A 14,412-nucleotide genomic window follows, 5' to 3' on the forward strand; every position below is an offset into this window, starting at 1 on the left:
CCTTTTTGTGAGAACAATGGGAGAGTCACCAGCACTCCTTGCATGGAGAGAGATGAGATAAAGGCAGAATTAAAGAAAAAAATGTCTGGGATCAGCAAGAATGTAACCTTTAGGATCCTTGCTAAAATAGAAAGAATCGGGAAACATCTGTACTGTGAGTAGATTCAACCATTAACTAACTAGTGTCAAACAATGATGTCAACCTGGACCAATTAGGACACTTGGAACAATTCAAAACTAATATGGTAACATCCTTGCACCACAAGAAGGATAAAAGAAAGGGTGTTACAGGACATCGTCAGCACACTTAGAGAGGGGTCAACAGAAGATCGTTGGTACTTAAAAGGAGAAGATAGAATATAGTCAAAAAAACACAGCAAGGGATGAAGAAGGAGAGAAGTCCGTGCGGCAGCAAGCACAGAAACAAGAACGGGTGTTGTGTGTTACTGAATATCTATTACCATTGTTAAGTATTAACTTTGTACATCTTGGTTAAGCCTAATAAACTCTCTGACATGGTCACATAACTTGAGTTTGTACCTTGTCGGTCTATCTTGGTCAGGAATCTAAAGGTGAGACGGGTTGGGTATTCTCTGTCTCACCTCTGTTCAGGTAACATCTACCTGAAACTTACAGCTCTTTACTATATGCATACATTGCTGTGTATTTTGTCCTCCTTAAACTTCGAAATTGTGGGCCCGTTAAAAACATTGTTCTTCGTACAGTTTTCTGTGTCACTCCACTGCATAGTTCTGCCCAGTAAGCAAAAAGGATCAGTTCGCTACCAAAATCTAAAATAAAAGCAAAATACTGCAGATGCTGGAAATCTGAAATAATAAGAAATGCTGGTAATACTCAGCAGGTCTGGCAGCATCTGTGGAGAGAGAAGCAGAGTTAACGTTTCAGGTGAGTGACCATTGATCAGAATATTTGCAGCACTTTCTGATTTTAATTCAGATTTCCAGCATTCACAGTATTGTGTTTCTGTTAACATAATCGTGTTGCTCAGGTGCAAGTTGAAACCATTGTACAGCATTCTATTAATCAAAACGCTGGACCAGCACAGTGCAGTAAGCGATGGTGGTATAGTGGTGAGCATAGCTGCCTTCCAAGCAGTTGATCTGGGTTCAATTACCGGCCATCGCAACCTTAAATTGCAGGTTTACTTTATGTTGCAGTATTTTACAAACGAAAAAAATGTCAAAGCTTTGACAGAATTGAAATTGATAAAATATTCTTATCATCCAATCAGATTCATTCTGCCGCTTGATTGGCGTCACCCTGGAGCAAGTTTGCTTCCTTCAAGTGTTTCTCCAATTTCCTATTGAAATCATTGATTGTCTCTGCTTCCACCACACTTGTGGACAGACATTGCAGTTGCAATGTAGCAGGTAAAGCAAAAAGTGCTTCCTCACATTTCCCGGCATCTCTTTCCCAAAACCATCAATCTGTGTCTCCTAGTCCTTGTACCATCAACTAATGGGAACGGGTTATCCTTGTCTAACTTACCTACACCTGCATCAGATCTCCCCTCAATCCACATTGCTGGAAGGAGAACAACCACCTACTTAGATAACACAATCCAGAGCCATCTATCGAAGCTTTTCAATAGCATAAGAATAGTTGTGTTGTAAGTAGTATAGATAGGAGCATAACTTCAAGAGACTTTGATAGATTAACTGATTGTCTCTGCCCAACGCACCAGATTTTCTGTATCACCTGAACACTGCTCACAGCTGTATAAAGGTTAGAGTATTTTCATGGCTTACATTTATGCAAGAACTGAAATGTTAATGTTGGATTGTGAAGCATGACGGTCATCTTCACTGAACTATGTTAAAATGTCATGTTGAGAGATGTGTCAGTGTGGAAGATGCACGTAGCCATAGGAAAAAAAAAGGCAATCATGTAGCTGGAGGAGAATCCACAAAGTGGGCGCGATGGACCGTGACATATTTTACGTTTGTGACAAATAAGGACAGCTAAAATAATAGGATTAATGATATGCTTTGTACATCAATATATTGAAGTCTGTTTGATCTGTTGCTTGCTTTATTATGAAATGTGTTTTCAAGGCTATACTTTGTTTAAACCTTTTTGTGAGAACAATGGGAGAGTCACCAGCACTCCTTGCATGGAGAGAGATGAGATAAAGGCAGAATTAAAGAAAAAAATGTCTGGGATCAGCAAGAATGTAAACTTCAGGATCCTTGCTAAAATAGAAAGAATCGGGAAACATCTGTACTGTGTGTAGATTCAACCATTAACTAACTAGTGTCAAACAATGATGTCAACCTGGACCAATTAGGACACTTGGAACAATTCAAAACTAATATGGTAACATCCTTGCACCACAAGAAGGATAAAAGAAAGGGTGTTACAGGACATCGTCAGCACACTTAGAGAGGGGTCAACAGAAGATCGTTGGTACTTAAAAGGAGAAGCTAGAATATAGTCAAAAAAACACAGCAAGGGATGAAGAAGGAGAGAAGTCCGTGCGGCAGCAAGCACAGAAACAAGAACGGGTGTTGTGTGTTACTGAATATCTATTACCATTGTTAAGTATTAACTTTGTACATCTTGGTTAAGCCTAATAAACTCTCTGACATGGTCACATAACTTGAGTTTGTACCTTGTCGGTCTATCTTGGTCAGGAATCTAAAGGTGAGACGGGTTGGGTATTCTCTGTCTCACCTCTGTTCAGGTAACATCTACCTGAAACTTACAGCTCTTTAGTATATGCATACATTGCTGTGTATTTTGTCCTCCTTAAACTTCGAAATTGTGGGCCCGTTAAAAACATTGTTCTTCGTACAGTTTTCTGCGTCACTCCACTGCATAGTTCTGCCCAGTAAGCAAAAAGGATCAGTTCGCTACTAAACTCTAAAATAAAAGCAAAAGACTGCAGATGCTGGAAATCTGAAATAATAATAAGAAATGCTGGAAATACTCAGCAGGTCTGGCAGCATCTGTGGAGAGAGAAGCAGAGTTAACGTTTCAGGTGAGTGACCATTGATCAGAATATTTGCAGCACTTTCTGATTTTAATTCAGATTTCCAGCATTCACAGTATTTTGTTTCTGTTCACATCATCGTGTTGCTCAGGTGCAAGTTGAAACCATTGTACAGCATTCTATTAATCAAAACGCTGGACCAGCGCAGTACAGTAAGCGATGGTGGTATAGTGGTGAGCATAGCTGCCTTCCAAGCAGTTGACCTGGGTTCGATTTCCGGCCATCGCAACCTTAAATTGCAGGTTTGTTTCATGTTGCAGTATTTTACAAACGAAAAAAATGTCAAAGCTTTGACAGAGTTGAAATTGATAAAATATTCTTATCATCCAATCAGATTCATTCTCCCGCTTGATTGGCGTCACCCTGGAGCAAGTTTGTTTCCTTCAAGTGTTTCTCCAATTTCCTATTGAAATCATTGATTGTCTCTGCTTCCACCACACTTGTGGACAGACATTGCAGTTGCAATGTCGCAGGTAAAGCAAAAAGTGCTTCCTCACATTTCCCGGCATCTCTTTCCCAAAACCATCAATCTGTGTCTCCTAGTCCTTGTACCATCAACTAATGGGAATGGGTTATCCTTGTCTAACTTATCGACACCTGCATCAGATCTCCCCTCAATCCACATTGCTGGAAGGAGAACAACCACCTACTTAGATAACACAATCCAGAGCCATCTATCCAAGCTTTTCAATAGCATAAGAATAGTTGTGTTGTAAGTAGTATAGATAGGAGCATAACTTCAAGAGACTTTGATAGATTAACTGATTGTCTCTGCCCAACGCACCAGATTTTCTGTATCACCTGAACACTGCTCACAGCTGTATAAAGTTTAGAGTATTTTCATGGCTTACATTTATGCAAGAACTGCAATGTTAAGGTTGGATTGTGAAGCATGACGGTCATCTTCTCTGAACTATGTTAAAATGTCATGTTGAGAGATGTGTCAGTGTGGAAGATGCACGTAGCCATAGGAAAAAAAAGGCAAGTCATGTAGCTGGAGGAGAATCCACAAAGTGGGCACGATGGACCGTGACATATTTTACGTTTGTGACAAATAAGGACAGCTAAAATAATAGGATTAATGATATGCTTTGTACATCAACATATTGAAGTCTGTTTGATCCGTTGCTTGCTTTATTATGAAACGTGTTTTCAAGGCTATACTTTGTTTAAACCTTTTTGTGAGAACAATGGGAGAGTCACCAGCACTCCTTGCATGGAGAGAGATGAGATAAAGGCAGAATTAAAGAAAAAAATGTCTGGGATCAGCAAGAATGTAACCTTTAGGATCCTTGCTAAAATAGAAAGAATCGGGAAACATCTGTACTGTGTGTAGATTCAACCATTAACTAACTAGTGTCAAACAATGATGTCAACCTGGACCAATTAGGACACTTGGAACAATTCAAAACTAATATGGTAACATCCTTGCACCACAAGAAGGATAAAAGAAAGGGTGTTACAGGACATCGTCAGCACACTTAGAGAGGGGTCAACAGAAGATCGTTGGTACTTAAAAGGAGAAGATAGAATATAGTCAAAAAACACAGCAAGGGATGAAGAAGGAGAGAAGTCCGTGCGGCAGCAAGCACAGAAACAAGAACGGGTGTTGTGTGTTACTGAATATCTATTACCATTGTTAAGTATTAACTTTGTACATCTTGGTTAAGCCTAATAAACTCTCTGACATGGTCACATAACTTGAGTTTGTACCTTGTCGGTCTATCTTGGTCAGGAATCTAAAGGTGAGACGGGTTGGGTATTCTCTGTCTCACCTCTGTTCAGGTAACATCTACCTGAAACTTACAGCTCTTTAGTATATGCATACATTGCTGTGTATTTTGTCCTCCTTAAACTTCGAAATTGTGGGCCCGTTAAAAACATTGTTCTTCGTACAGTTTTCTGCGTCACTCCACTGCATAGTTCTGCCCAGTAAGCAAAAAGGATCAGTTCGCTACTAAACTGTAAAATAAAAGCAAAAGACTGCAGATGCTGGAAATCTGAAATAATAATAAGAAATGCTGGAAATACTCAGCAGGTCTGGCAGCATCTGTGGAGAGAGAAGCAGAGTTAACGTTTCAGGTGAGTGACCATTGATCAGAATATTTGCAGCACTTTCTGATTTTAATTCAGATTTCCAGCATTCACAGTATTTTGTTTCTGTTCACATCATCGTGTTGCTCAGGTGCAAGTTGAAACCATTGTACAGAATTCTATTAATCAAAACGCTGGATCAGCACAGTATAGTAAGCGATGGTGTTATAGTGGTGAGCATAGCTGCCTTTCAAGCAGTTGACCTGGGTTCGATTCCTGGCCATCGCAACCTCAAATTGCAGGTTTACTTTATGTTGCAGTATTTTACAAACGAAAAAAATGTCAAAGCTTTGACAGAATTGAAATTGATAAAATATTCTTATCATCCAATCAGATTCATTCTCCCGCTTGATTGGCGTCACCCTGGAGCAAGTTTGTTTCCTTCAAGTGTTTCTCCAATTTCCTATTGAAACCATTGATTGTCTCTGCTTCCACCACACTTGTGGACAGACATTGCAGTTGCAATGGAGCAGGTAAAGCAAAAGGTGCTTCCTCACATTTCCCGGCATCTCATTCCCAAAACCATCAATCTGTGTCTCCTAGTCCTTGTACCATCAACTAATGGGAACGGGTTATCCTTGTCTAACTTACCTACACCTGCATCAGATCTCCCCTCAATCCACATTGCTGGAAGGAGAACAACCACCTACTTAGATAACACAATCCAGAGCCATCTATCCAAGCTTTTCAATAGCATAAGAATAGTTGTGTTGTAAGTAGTCTCGATAGGAGCATAACTTCAAGAGACTTTGATAGATTAACTGATTGTCTCTGCCCAACGCACCAGATTTTCTGTATCACCTGAACACTGCTCACAGCTGCATAAAGTTTAGAGTATTTTCATGGCTTACATTTATGCAAGAACTGCAATGTTAAGGTTGGATTGTGAAGCATGACGGTCATCTTCTCTGAACTATGTTAAAATGTCATGTTGAGAGATGTGTCAGTGTGGAAGATGCACGTAGCCATAGGAAAAAAAAGGCAAGTCATGTAGCTGGAGGGGAATCCACAAAGTGGGCGCGATGGACCGTGACATATGTTACGTTTGTGACAAATAAGGACAGCTAAAATAATAGGATTAATGATATGCTTTGTACATCAATATATTGAAGTCTGTTTGATCTGTTGCTTGCTTTATTATGAAATGTGTTTTCAAGGCTATACTTTGTTTAAACCTTTTTGTGAGAACAATGGGAGAGTCACCAGCACTCCTTGCATGGAGAGAGATGAGATAAAGGCAGAATTAAAGAAAAAAATGTCTGGTATCAGCAAGAATGTAACCTTTAGGATCCTTGCTAAAATAGAAAGAATCGGGAAACATCTGTACTGTGTGTAGATTCAACCATTAACTAACTAGTGTCAAACAATGATGTCAACCTGGACCAATTAGGACACTTGGAACAATTCAAAACTAATATGGTAACACCCTTGCACCACAAGAAGGATAAAAGAAAGGGTGTTACAGGACATCGTCAGCACACTTAGAGAGGGGTCAACAGAAGATCGTTGGTACTTAAAAGGAGAAGCTAGAATATAGTCAAAAAAACACAGCAAGGGATGAAGAAGGAGAGAAGTCCGTGCGGCAGCAAGCACAGAAACAAGAACGGGTGTTGTGTGTTACTGAATATCTATTACCATTGTTAAGTATTAACTTTGTACATCTTGGTTAAGCCTAATAAACTCTCTGACATGGTCACATAACTTGAGTTTGTACCTTGTCGGTCTATCTTGGTCAGGAATCTAAAGGTGAGACGGGTTGGGTATTCTCTGTCTCACCTCTGTTCAGGTAACATCTACCTGAAACTTACAGCTCTTTACTATATGCATACATTACTGTGTATTTTGTCCTCCTTAAACTTCGAAATTGTGGGCCCGTTAAAAACATTGTTCTTCGTACAGTTTTCTGCGTCACTCCACTGCATAGTTCTGCCCAGTAAGCAAAAAGGATCAGTTCGCTACTAAACTCTAAAATAAAAGCAAAATACTGCAGATGCTGGAAATCTGAAATAATAAAAAGAAATGCTGGTAATACTCAGCAGGTCTGGCAGCATCTGTGGAGAGAGAAGCAGAGTTAACGTTTCAGGTGAGTGACCATTGATCAGAATATTTGCAGCACTTTCTGATTTTATTTCAGATTTCCAGCATTCACAGTATTGTGTTTCTGTTCACATAATCGTGGTACTCAGGTGCAAGTTGAAACCATTGTACAGCATTCTATTAATCTAAACGCTGGACCAGCACAGTACAGTAAGCGATGGTGGTATAGTGGTGAGCATAGCTGCCTTCCAAGCAGTTGACCTGGGTTCGATTCCAGGTCATCGCAACCTTAAATTGCAGATTTACTTCATGTTGTAGTATTTTACAAACGAAAAAAATGTCAAAGCTTTGACAGAATTGAAATTGATAAAATATTCTTATCAGCCAATCAGATTCATTCTCCCGCTTGATTGGCTTCACCCTGGAGCAAGTTTGTTTCCTTCAAGTGTTTCTCCAATTTCCTATTGAAATCATTGATTGTCTCTGCTTCCACCACACTTGTGGACAGACATTGCAGTTGCAATGTAGCAGGGAAAGCAAAAAGTGCTTCCTCACATTTCGCTGCATCTCTTTCCCAAAACCATCAATCTGTGTCTCCTGGTCCTTGTACCATCAACTAATGGGAACGGGTTATCCTTGTCTAACTTACCTACACCTGCATCAGATCTCCCCTCAATCCACATTGCTGTCAGGAAAACAACCACCTACTTAGATAACACAATCCAGAGCCATCTATCCAAGCTTTTCAATAACAAAAGAATAGTTGTGTTGTAAGTAGTCTCGATAGGAGCATAACATCAAGAGACTTTGATAGATTAACGAATTGTCTCTGCTCAACGCACCAGATTTTCTGTATCACCTGAACACTGCTCACCGCTGTGTAAAGTTTAGAGTATTTTCATGGATTACATTTATGCAAGAACTGCAATGTTAAGGTTGGATTGTGAAGCATGACGGTCATCTTCTCTGAACTATGTTAAAATGTCATGTTGAGAGATGTGTCAGTGTGGAAGATGCACGTAGCCATAGGAAAAAAAAAGGCAAGTCATGTAGCTGGAGGAGAATCCACAAAGTGGGCGCGATGGACCGTGACATATTTTACTTTTGTGACAAATAAGGACAGCTAAAATAATAGGATTAATGATATGCTTTGTACATCAATATATTGAAGTCTGTTTGATCTGTTGCTTGCTTTATTATGAAATGTGTTTTCAAGGCTATACTTTGTTTAAACCTTTTTGTGAGAACAATGGGAGAGTCACCAGCACTCCTTGCATGGAGAGAGATGAGATAAAGGCAGAATTAAAGAAAAAAATGTCTGGGATCAGCAAGAATGTAACCTTTAGGATCCTTGCTAAAATAGAAAGAATCGGGAAACATCTGTACTGTGTGTAGATTCAACCATTAACTAACTAGTGTCAAACAATGATGTCAACCTGGACCAATTAGGACACTTGGAACAATTCAAAACTAATATGGTAACATCCTTGCACCACAAGAAGGATAAAAGAAAGGGTGTTACAGGACATCGTCAGCACACTTAGAGAGGGGTCAACAGAAGATCGTTGGTACTTAAAAGGAGAAGCTAGAATATAGTCAAAAAAACACAGCAAGGGATGAAGAAGGAGAGAAGTCCGTGCGGCAGCAAGCACAGAAACAAGAACGGGTGTTGTGTGTTACTGAATATCTATTACCATTGTTAAGTATTAACTTTGTACATCTTGGTTAAGCCTAATAAACTCTCTGACATGGTCACATAACTTGAGTTTGTACCTTGTCGGTCTATCTTGGTCAGGAATCTAAAGGTGAGACGGGTTGGGTATTCTCTGTCTCACCTCTGTTCAGGTAACATCTACCTGAAACTTACAGCTCTTTACTATATGCATACATTACTGTGTATTTTGTCCTCCTTAAACTTCGAAATTGTGGGCCCGTTAAAAACATTGTTCTTCGTACAGTTTTCTGCGTCACTCCACTGCATAGTTCTGCCCAGTAAGCAAAAAGGATCAGTTCGCTACTAAACTCTGAAATAAAAGCAAAATACTGCAGATGCTGGAAATCTGAAATAATAATAAGAAATGCTGGTAATACTCAGCAGGTCTGGCAGCATCTGTGGAGAGAGAAGCAGAGTTAACGTTTCAGGTGAGTGACCATTGATCAGAATATTTGCAGCACTTTCTGATTTTATTTCAGATTTCCAGCATTCACAGTATTGTGTTTCTGTTCACATCATCGTGTTGCTCAGGTGCAAGTTGAAACCATTGTACAGCATTCTATTAATCTAAACGCTGGACGAGCACAGTACAGTAAGCGATGGTGGTATAGTGGTGAGCATAGCTGCCTTTCAAGCAGTTGACCTGGGTTCGATTCCAGGTCATCGCAACCTTAAATTGAGGTTTACTTCATGTTGCAGTATTTTACAAACGAAAAAAATGTCAAAGCTTTGACAGAATTGAAATTGATAAAATATTCTTATCAGCCAATCAGATTCATTCTCCCGCTTGATTGGCTTCACCCTGGAGCAAGTTTGTTTCCTTCAAGTGTTTCTCCAATTTCCTATTGAAATCATTGATTGTCTCTGCTTCCACCACACTTGTGGACAGACATTGCAGTTGCAATGGAGCAGGGAAAGCAAAAAGTGCTTCCTCACATATCGCTGCATCTCTTTCCCAAAACCATCAATCTGTGTCTCCTGGTCCTTGTACCATCAACTAATGGGAACGGGTTATCCTTGTCTAACTTACCTACACCTGCATCAGATCTCCCCTCAATCCACATTGCTGGAAGGAGAACAACCACCTACTTAGATAACACAATCCAGAGCCATCTATCCAAGCTTTTCAATAGCATAAGAATAGTTGTGTTGTAAGTAGTATAGATAGGAGCATAACTTCAAGAGACTTTGATAGATTAACTGATTGTCTCTGCCCAACGCACCAGATTTTCTGTATCACCTGAACACTGCTCACAGCTGTATAAAGTTTAGAGTATTTTCATGGCTTACATTTATGCAAGAACTGCAATGTTAAGGTTGGATTGTGAAGCATGACGGTCATCTTCTCTGAACTATGTTAAAATGTCATGTTGAGAGATGTGTCAGTGTGGAAGATGCACGTAGCCATAGGAAAAAAAAAGGCAAGTCATGTAGCTGGAGGAGAATCCACAAAGTGGGCGCGATGGACCGTGACATATTTTACGTTTGTGACAAATAAGGACAGCTAAAATAATAGGATTAATGATATGCTTTGTACATCAATATATTGAAGTCTGTTTGATCTGTTGCTTGCTTTATTATGAAATGTGTTTTCAAGGCTATACTTTGTTTAAACCTTTTTGTGAGAACAATGGGAGAGTCACCAGCACTCCTTGCATGGAGAGAGATGAGATAAAGGCAGAATTAAAGAAAAAAATGTTTGGTATCAGCAAGAATGTAACCTTTAGGATCCTTGCTAAAATAGAAAGAATCGGGAAACATCTGTACTGTGTGTAGATTCAACCATTAACTAACTAGTGTCAAACAATGATGTCAACCTGGACCAATTAGGACACTTGGAACAATTCAAAACTAATGTGGTAACATCCTTGCACCACAAGAAGGATAAAAGAAAGGGTGTTACAGGACATCGTCAGCACACTTAGAGAGGGGTCAACAGAAGATCGTTGGTACTTAAAAGGAGAAGCTAGAATATAGTCAAAAAAACACAGCAAGGGATGAAGAAGGAGAGAAGTCCGTGCGGCAGCAAGCACAGAAACAAGAACGGGTGTTGTGTGTTACTGAATATCTATTACCATTGTTAAGTATTAACTTTGTACATCTTGGTTAAGCCTAATAAACTCTCTGACATGGTCACATAACTTGAGTTTGTACCTTGTCGGTCTGTCTTGGTCAGGAATCTAAAGGTGAGACGGGTTGGGTATTCTCTGTCTCACCTCTGTTCAGGTAACATCTACCTGAAACTTACAGCTCTTTACTATATGCATACATTGCTGTGTATTTTGTCCTCCTTAAACTTCGAAATTGTGGGCCCGTTAAAAACATTGTTCTTCGTACAGTTTTCTGCGTCACTCCACTGCATAGTTCTGCCCAGTAAGCAAAAAGGATCAGTTCGCTACTAAACTCTAAAATAAAAGCAAAATACTGCAGATGCTGGAAATCTGAAATAATAATAAGAAATGCTGGAAATACTCAGCAGGTCTGGCAGCATCTGTGGAGAGAGAAGCAGAGTTAACGTTTCAGGTGAGTGACCATTGATCAGAATATTTGCAGCACTTTCTGATTTTATTTCAGATTTCCAGCATTCACAGTATTGTGTCACTGTTAACATAATCGTGTTGCTCAGGTGCAAGTTGAAACCATTGTACAGCATTCTATTAATCAAAACGCTGGACCAGCACAGTACAGTAAGCGATGGTGGTATAGTGTTGAGCATAGCTGCCTTCCAAGCAGTTGACCTGGGTTCGATTCCCAACCATCGCAACCTTAAATTGCAGGTTTACTTTAGGTTGCAGTATTTTACAAACGAAAAAAATGTCAAAGATTTGACAGAATTGAAATTGACAAAATATTCTTATCATCTAATCAGATTCATTCTCTTGCTTGATTGGCGTCACCCTGGAGCAAGTTTGTTTCCTTCAAGTGTTTCTCCAATTTCCTATTGAAGTCAATGATTGTCTCTGCTTCCACCACACTTGTGGACAGACATTGCAGTTGCAATGTAGCAGGTAAAGCAAAAAGTGTTTCCTCAAATTTCCCTGCATCTCTTTCCCAAAACCATCAATCCGTGTCTCCTAGTCCTTGTACCATCAACTAATGGGAACGGGTTATCCTTGTCTAATTTACCTACACCTGCATCAGATCTCCCCTCAATTCACATTGCTGTCGGAGAACAACCACTTACTGAGATAACACAATCCAGAGCCATCTATCCAAGCTGTTCAATAACAAAAGAATAGTTGTGTTGTAAGTAGCATAGATAGGAGCATAACTTCAAGAGACTTTGATAGATTAACTGATTGTCTCTGCCAACGCACCAGATTTTCTGGATCACCTGAACACTGCTCACCGCTGTGTAAAGTTTAGAGTATTTTCATGGCTTACATTTATGCAAGAACTGCAATGTTAATGATGGATTGTGAAGCATGACGGTTATCTTCACTGAACTATGTTAAAATGTCATGTTGAGAGATGTGTCAGTGTGGAAGATGCACGTAGCCATAGGAAAAAAAAAGGCAAGTCATGTAGCTGGAGGAGAATCCACAAAGTGGGCGCGATGGACCGTGACATATTTTACGTTTGTGACAAATAAGGACAGCTAAAATAATCTGATTAATGATATGCTTTGTACATCAATATATTGAAGTCTGTTTGATCTGTTGCTTGCTTTATTATGAAATGTGTTTTCAAGGCTATACTTTGTTTAAACATTTTTGTGAGAACGATGGGAGTCTCACCAGCACTCCTTGCATGGAGAGAGATGAGATAAAGGAAGAATTAAAGAAAAAAATGTCTGGGATCAGCATGAATGTAACCTTTAGGATCCTTGCTAAAATAGAAAGAATCGGGAAACATCTGTACTGTGTGTAGATTCAACCATTAACTAACTAGTGTCAAACAATGATGTCAACCTGGACCAATTAGGACACTTGGAACAATTCAAAACTAATATGGTAACATCCTTGCACCACAAGAAGGATAAAAGAAAGGGTGTTGCAGGACATCGTCAGCACACTTAGAGAGGGGTCAACAGAAGATCGTTGGTACTTAAAAGGAGAAGCTAGAATATATTCAAAAAACACAGCAAGGGATGAAGAAGGAGAGAAGTCCGTGCGGCAGCAAGCACAGAAACAAGAACGGGTGTTGTGTGTTACTGAATATCTATTACCATTGTTAAGTATTAACTTTGTACATCTTAGTTAAGCCTAATAAACTCTCTGACTTGGTCACATAACTTGAGTTTGTACCTTGTAGGTCTATCTTGGTCAGGAATCTAAAGGTGAGACGGGTTGGGTATTCTCTGTCTCACCTCTGTTCAGGTAACATCTACCTGAAACTTACAGCTCTTTACTATATGCATACATTGCTGTGTATTTTGTCCCCCTTAAACTTCGAAATTGTGGGCCCGTTAAAAACATTGTTCTTCGTACAGTTTTCTGCGTTAGTCCACTGCATAGTTCTGCCCAGTAAGCAAAAAGGATCAGTTCGCTACTAAACTCGAAAATAAAAGCAAAATACTGCAGATGCTGGAAATCTGAAATAATAATAAGAAATGCTGGAAATACTCAGCAGGTCTGGCAGCATCTGTGGAGAGAGAAGCAGAGTTAATGTTTCAGGTGAGTGACCATTGATGAGAATATTTGCAGCACTTTCTGATTTTATTTCAGATTTCCAGCATTCACAGTGTTGTGTTTCTGTCAACAAAATCGTGTTGCTCAGGTGCAAGTTGAAACCATTGTACAGCATTCTATTAATCAAAACGCTGGACCATCACAGTACAGTAAGCGATGGTGGTATAGTGGTGAGCATAGCTACCTTCCAAGCAGTTGACCTGGGTTCGATTCCCAGCCATCGCAACCTTAAATTGCAGGTTTACTTTATGTTGCAGTATTTTACAAACGAAAAAAATGTCAAAGCTTTGACAGAATTGAAATTGATAAAATATTCTTATCATCCAATCAGATTCATTCTCCCGCTTGATTGGCGTCACCCTGGAGCAAGTTTGTTTCCTTCAAGTGTTTCTCCAATTTCCTATTGAAATCATTGATTGTCTCTGCTTCCACCACACTTGTGGACAGACATTGCAGTTGCAATGGAGCAGGTAAAGCAAAAAGTGCTTCCTCACATTTCGCTGCATCTCTTTCCCAAAACCATCAATCTGTGTCTCCTGGTCCTTGTACCATCAACTAATGGGAACGGGTTATCCTTGTCTAACTTACCTACAGCTGCATCAGATCTCCCCTCAATCCACATTGCTGTCAGGAAAACAACCACCTACTTAGATAACACAATCCAGAGCCATCTATCCAAGCTTTTCAATAACAAAAGAATAGTTGTGTTGTAAGTAGTCTCGATAGGAGCATAACATCAAGAGACTTTGATAGATTAACTGATTGTCTCTGCTCAACGCACCAGATTTTCTGTATCACCTGAACACTGCTCACCGCTGTGTAACGTTTAGAGTATTTTCATGGCTTACATTTATGCAAGAACTGCAATGTTAATTTTGGATTGTGAAGCATGACGGTCATCTTCACTGAACTATGTTAAAATG

The 14,412-nt window shown here is 39.6% G+C and overlaps 6 non-coding genes across 6 annotated transcripts; all 6 read left to right on the top strand.

Annotated features, from left to right (window-relative positions):
• Positions 1–1,074: 1,074 nt before the first annotated feature.
• Positions 1,075–1,146, top strand: trnag-ucc (transfer RNA glycine (anticodon UCC)). Its single transcript has one exon. It is a non-coding gene; the product is annotated as a tRNA-Gly (tRNA).
• A 2,023-nt stretch (positions 1,147–3,169) lies between these two features.
• On the top strand, positions 3,170–3,241 carry trnag-ucc (transfer RNA glycine (anticodon UCC)). Its single transcript has one exon. It is a non-coding gene; the product is annotated as a tRNA-Gly (tRNA).
• A 4,117-nt stretch (positions 3,242–7,358) lies between these two features.
• On the top strand, positions 7,359–7,430 carry trnag-ucc (transfer RNA glycine (anticodon UCC)). The gene has a single exon. It is a non-coding gene; the product is annotated as a tRNA-Gly (tRNA).
• A 2,024-nt stretch (positions 7,431–9,454) lies between these two features.
• On the top strand, positions 9,455–9,526 carry trnae-uuc (transfer RNA glutamic acid (anticodon UUC)). The gene has a single exon. It is a non-coding gene; the product is annotated as a tRNA-Glu (tRNA).
• A 2,023-nt stretch (positions 9,527–11,549) lies between these two features.
• trnag-ucc (transfer RNA glycine (anticodon UCC)) lies at positions 11,550–11,621 on the top strand. The gene has a single exon. It is a non-coding gene; the product is annotated as a tRNA-Gly (tRNA).
• Positions 11,622–13,642: 2,021 nt separating this feature from the next.
• trnag-ucc (transfer RNA glycine (anticodon UCC)) lies at positions 13,643–13,714 on the top strand. The gene has a single exon. It is a non-coding gene; the product is annotated as a tRNA-Gly (tRNA).
• Positions 13,715–14,412: the final 698 nt, after the last annotated feature.

Source organism: Heterodontus francisci, chromosome 45 (genome assembly GCF_036365525.1).
Source record: "Heterodontus francisci isolate sHetFra1 chromosome 45, sHetFra1.hap1, whole genome shotgun sequence".
Classification (NCBI taxonomy): Eukaryota; Metazoa; Chordata; class Chondrichthyes; order Heterodontiformes; family Heterodontidae; genus Heterodontus; species Heterodontus francisci.